Genomic DNA, 6,000 nt, shown 5'->3' with positions numbered 1-6,000 from the left:
TAAGCCACAGAGTTTGTGGTCATTTTGTGACAGCAGCCCCAGACCACTAACGGACCTACATAATACTGTGGCATGCCGTAAGCATCAGGGAGGTTACTCATCACAGTTCTGCGGGAGTGTTGCTCCCAACAGGAAATTAGGCGTCTTTCAGGGTGAACCTCAAGAATGTGTTTGAGGAGGAAACAGACAAGGGCAATGGAAATCTTGACCTTGGATTTGGAATTTAAACCGATACTGTTGTAATTGTCCCAAGAAAGGGACTATCAGAATATGGTCCGGAGGAAGTGTGGATCTTTAATAATCCAGATTGGTTTCTAGCTGGCCAGGTGCCAGTAAATTTAACCTTTGTCCTTTAATCCGGTTTCTTCGAGTGGGATATCATCTCCATCCCATAGGGACTCATGATCTTATTCAGATTTTTGGACACATTGTTTCCCTCCCTATGCAGCTTTGAATTCCCCAAGTCCCCACTGAGTGTTAACCGGGTCTTATTTTTTTTAACTCAAGGAAAACATTATCTGCACAGTGAGAGGGGCTTTCATGAGGCAAAGTTCCTGAGGAGCTGAATTTGGGGATAATCCACTGCCAAACTTAATGTTCCTGAAGCCTCCACCAGGAATGTTGCCCAGATGTCTCCTTTCCTCTCAAAGGAGATGGAGGGGAAGAGGTCAGACCCTGGAAAATAGGACTGAGAGATCCTGAGATGTAGGAGTGTGGGTGGGCCACCTGCTGGCGAGGCAGAGACAGGCTACAAGACCCCTGACAAGCCACCCGCATATCACTCTCTACCATTTCGGTTTAGGCAGTCTGTACACCAATGTTTATAGCAGCAATGGCTATGGTCGCCAAACTGTGGAAAGAACCAAGATGCCCTTCAACGGACGAATGGATAAGGAAGATGTGGTCCATATACACTATGGAGTATTATGCCTCCATCAGAAAGGATGAATACCCAACTTTTGTAGCAACATGGACGGGACTGGAAGAGATTATGCTGAGTGAAGTAAGTCAAGCAGAGAGAGTCAATTATCATATGGTTTCACTTACTTGTGGAGCATAACAAATAGCATGGAGGACAAGGGGAGATGGAGAGGAGAAGGAAGTTGAGGGAAATTGGAAGGGGAGGTGAACCATGAGAGACTATGGACTCTGAAAAACAATCTGAGGGTTTTGAAGCAGCGGGGGGTTGGGAGGTTGGGGGATCCAGGTGGTGGGTATTGGAGAGGGCACGGATTGCATGGAGCACTGGGTGTGGTGCAAAAATAATGAATACTGTTACGCTGAAAAAATAAAAAATTAAAAAAAAAACAGCAGTTAATGCAGAGACCTAGAGAGTATGCCATTTTTCTTTGGGCTACTGCTCCTGAGTCATTATGATCCTCAATGATGCTGCTACCCTGGGATGCTGTGATACCCAACTTGTCTCTTGGCAGGTTTCTTAGGTCTGACCTGCTGGAAACCCAGTGATTCCTTCTCCTCACTCTGTGCTGTGCAACATGGTAGCCACGAGCCACACATGGCTATTTATGTTGGAACTTATTGAAGCTAAGTAAAATCTAAAGTTTGGTTCTTTAGTCATACTGGCCACATTTCAAGTGCCAGCTAGCCATACCAGATAGAGCAGGTCGAACATTTACGTCATTGCAGAAAGTTCTATTGGGTGGTGATGTTCTGGTTATCCAAGATAGAAGCTGAAAGTGCCAAGTAATGGAGGGATCAGCCAGGGGACTTCTTCCAAGGGCCACATACTCTTCTTTCCTTCAACTAATGAACAGTGCAGCCATCTGCAGTGACCCTAATTAAAATACAGACAGACGGACATGAAAAAGACAGACAGACTACCAAAAGAGCATACATGCTGTGTGAAACGCTCTACATTTTTAAAGGAATTGTCATGTAACCTTCAGTGTCTCTTTTGGAGGATGTTATTTATTGTAAGACATCATTTTTATTAAATACACTGTAGTACAAGAGACTTTCCATGTCAGGTTGAGAGAAGCTGGTCACATGATTTACAAACAAAACTTTTTTTTTTTTTTTCAAACACTGTTATTCTGGTGTCACTTTGAAATCAGCCAAGATGCAGTGGGTCTTAGTAAAGCAATGGACCTCAAAAACAGATCGCAAAACAAGAACCAGTAAGTATCAGCACAGAGACGTCACATTAAAAGGAAAATAAAGCAAATAAAAAGAGAGTTCCAAATACCAGGTCACAATTTAAGGGGCAATGTATCTTCAGAGAGATATTGAAATGTGTGTGTGTGCGTGTGTGTGTGTGTGTGGCCTGGGTATATACAAACATCTCTCTGTTACAGAAGCAGATGTAGAGGGTGTCCACATCTCTCGGCAGATTCGTAAGTGATGGGTAACAACCAATGAATGCAGGGAGCAATATTTCACAAGAATTTGGTCATTTGTCAAGGGATTACATATTTAAAATCCACATTTAATTCCAAGACCTCGTATTTAAAACATTTCCAGTTGTTTTATACAGTATTAAAGCAATAGTAAGATATATAAGCTGCAAGATGTAGGTCTTTACATGTTTCATTTTCTCCGATTTTTCTTTTCCAGTCCAAACATGTGGCTATTAGCAGCTTTTGTTACGCTTGCTCCATTATGTTGAACGTTCAGCCAACCTTCGCTCAGAATCATTTTTGTTAATGCACAGACCAAAGGAAAAAAGAAGAAGAAGAAGAAGAAGAAAAAAAAAAAACCAAACAAAAGAAAACCACGGACCTGGCCTAGAATGCATAGACTAAAAAAATGACATCCCCATGTGTTCTCGTTTCGTCTCCTGAGACGTATGTAAAGATGGAAAAAGAGTTGCTTGGTTGCTGTTGTGAATTTCACAGTGTTTTGCCTGCAACACATACACACACATATATATATTTTTTTGCTTTGCTTTGTGTTGGTGATGAATGGAGCCAAAAAAAAAAATATATATATATATATATGTAAATGAATAAATAAATAAATACATAAATAAATAAAGGTAGAAGGAGAAGGGGGGCACAATGCAAAAACTAAGAATATTTAAGAACCTTTGACTTGAGCAGCAGTGATTCATTCCAGCCCCAACAATGAGAAAATACCCTTGCACGTGCTGTCGTATCTAACCTCTCGCCCCAGATTCTTTAGAATAACATTTGCTATCACGACCTGGGAGTCTCTACATTCCACGATTATGCCCTGTGAAGGAAGTGCTTTAACTTCCATATGAGGATTGGGTCACCAGCCATTCCCCTCATGAGATTTTCTGTGATGGATGGAACCGAGCTCAACATTGGGAATAAAAATCCTCAAATGGGAGGGGGGAAAAAAAGAGAGAGAAAGAAAGAGAGAAAGAGAAAGAGCAAGAGAATTGAGGGTGTGTGTGTATGGAGTCATTTATTTAATTAGACAAACAATTTAATACTATTGGCATTATAGAAGATCCAATTTGCAAAAAGGGAAGGTTAAAAAGAAACATCTGTTTCTGACCAGGGGATCCTTTGTCATGGCTCTTTGCAAAGGACAGCATTTTATACTGTTGCTTCGCATCCCCACTCAGCTATGGGAATTCCTAGGAGTCACTCGTCTTGCGGTGGGCTCTTGGACTTCTCACTATTGGCCTTTGAGACACTGGGCTCCCGACATTCCGGTTCTCTTCTGGAATGCTTGGACTCTGAACAGAAGTATACAGGGGTCACCGTGGGACAAGGTGAGCATAACATAAATGTGCAAAAAGATGACCAAAAAAAAATCAATTTTCCTTTCCCGGACCTTTACATAAGGAGATCTATTTCAGTCTGCATTCTCCTTTGCAAGGAGCCAAGGAAAGGACTCAGTGTAGTGGGATGGCTTTGATTCAGTTGTTTTGGGAAGCACATTATCTTAAATATGTCTTCCACCCATGCAGTACTGCACAAAGTTGAAAAGTGCGATGTAGTCCTACCCACATGGAGAATGGAAGCACTAACCGCAAAAGGACATTAAAAAGTTTTGGTTATTTAGCAGATTTTAAGCAAATTAGTCATACTGCACCCTACTTATCATTATCTCTAGTATTGTGTGCCTATACATTTATACATAAGCCCACAAACACACTGTGTCTGTGGGCCTGCATATGTATAAATCCAGTATTTATAACACACATATAAATACATGAAAATACCACAGGTAGTGCGGATGTGAACACACGTGTATGATATGAATTCTGATAGGATCTTTTATAGCATAGTTCAAAATGTTTTCTAAAGAAGCCTGATTATGACACTGGTTCAGTGTACAAGGATTTAGCTGAAGCTATAAGCATGATTCTATGTCACAATGTTTCAGCTCCTGGTCATCTCACGTATTTCCTTTTGTTCTTCGGACCGCGTTTGGCTTCGTGAGTTTATCAGTGTGCTTGCTTTCTTGGACCATTTGTGTGTATCCTGGAGTCTCTAGCGGGCAGAATCATGAACTTCAGAATCAGAACACTTAGAGTCAATCCCCCTGGTGCCGGAAACGAGCCTGGAGATTTCCAGCATACCACTCAACTTCTCCGAGTCTCGATTGCCTCACTTATAAAAAATGGGAATGATTGGCTAACAGTGGCGAAAAGTGCCTGGAAAACTATGATGCGATCAGTAAATGGAAACGATGGTCAGGCTGAGTTTGGGCGAGGGAATTAGGTTCGTCCCTCCTGCGGTTGGAGTTTTTCACGAATTGGGTAGCAGGCCATATTCTGTGATCGTTACACTTCAGAACAAGGATGTCCCTTTTCTAAAAATCAAAAGAGCATGAGAAGAGGGGATGGTGGAAGAACAGTGATGACTATTTTAAGCTATTCTCTGGTTCGTTCAATCTGGTATTCTTTCAATGCGAGACGTCTCTGAAATCACACACTCTTGAGACAACAGAGGAAAAAAAATAATAATCAGCAATATAAAGAACTATAAAACTTTGCACTTGCATAGAATCTTTCATTTCAAGACCTAGAGGGACTTGTCAGAAGGTAAGGAGTTTTTTTGTCTGTTTGTTTTTGGTTTTTGTTTTTTTTTTTTGCTTTTTTCCTTCAGAGGAAAACACATTGGAATGGTATAGAACGCTCCCATCTTCTCATTTGCCTTAAACAAATCCTTGCTTTAAAACTGCGCAGCCCTTCTCGAATTTGATCCCTTCGCATATTTACCTCCTTTGCTCTCTGTTAAAATAAAACAAATAACTTGCAGCTTCTCCCCCCCCCGGCCCCCGCCACCCCCCTCCGCCCCACCCCCCAAGCAGCTGGCAGGTCACGCAGAATTACAAACCCCGTGCAGGTGTTCAGGTCATCATGGATGGAATTTAGAAAGGTTTGGTACAAATCTGCCCCTTCGTTACTGCTTTGCAGAGTGCCACAGTGTTTTAGCAGTACCGTGGTCCTTAATACGATAGGTTTGTGCAGGCATATACCATGGAGATATGGCTTTCGTTATATTGTTATGTGCATTCTGGAGGGTTTTTTTTTCACCGACAAAGAGAACGATCAGCTCAACTCCCGTGTCTCCTACACCAGCGTGGAACTTGAAGGGACTGTAGGGATTATCTTGTCCAACCCCCTTCACTTGACTGCTGATGCTACTGGGTTTCCTTTTGTTGTCTGTTAATCGACACTTTTGATTTTTTGAGAACGGGCTCTCAAAAGCCTATAAATGGAAAATAAGGTGCTCCAGGAATTAAGGGCGCAAGCAAAACTGAAACAGAGCAATTGCACCTTCAGAAACAAATACGAAATAAAATGTCCTAAGATGAATTAAAATCACTCACTTTCAATCTGGCTTGTGTTATAAAGATGTCAAGTTAACAAAAGTCCCCTCACAGAGGGTAGCAAGTTTTCTTGAGGAACAGAAATATTTTTCTTTCTTGTTAAAACCGATCATCCAAATAACTGTAAATTTCTATTTAAATTTACAACCTCTTTTCGCAAAACTCATCACTAGACCCAGAAGCACACCTCCAAAGCTTGGTCTGGGCATAGCTTCCCCTTGGCATGCT

This window comes from Lutra lutra, chromosome 13 (assembly GCF_902655055.1).
Source record: "Lutra lutra chromosome 13, mLutLut1.2, whole genome shotgun sequence".
NCBI classification, from domain to species: Eukaryota; Metazoa; Chordata; class Mammalia; order Carnivora; family Mustelidae; genus Lutra; species Lutra lutra.
The sequence above is the reverse complement of the archived record's forward strand: the minus strand, read 5'-3'. Positions refer to the sequence as shown.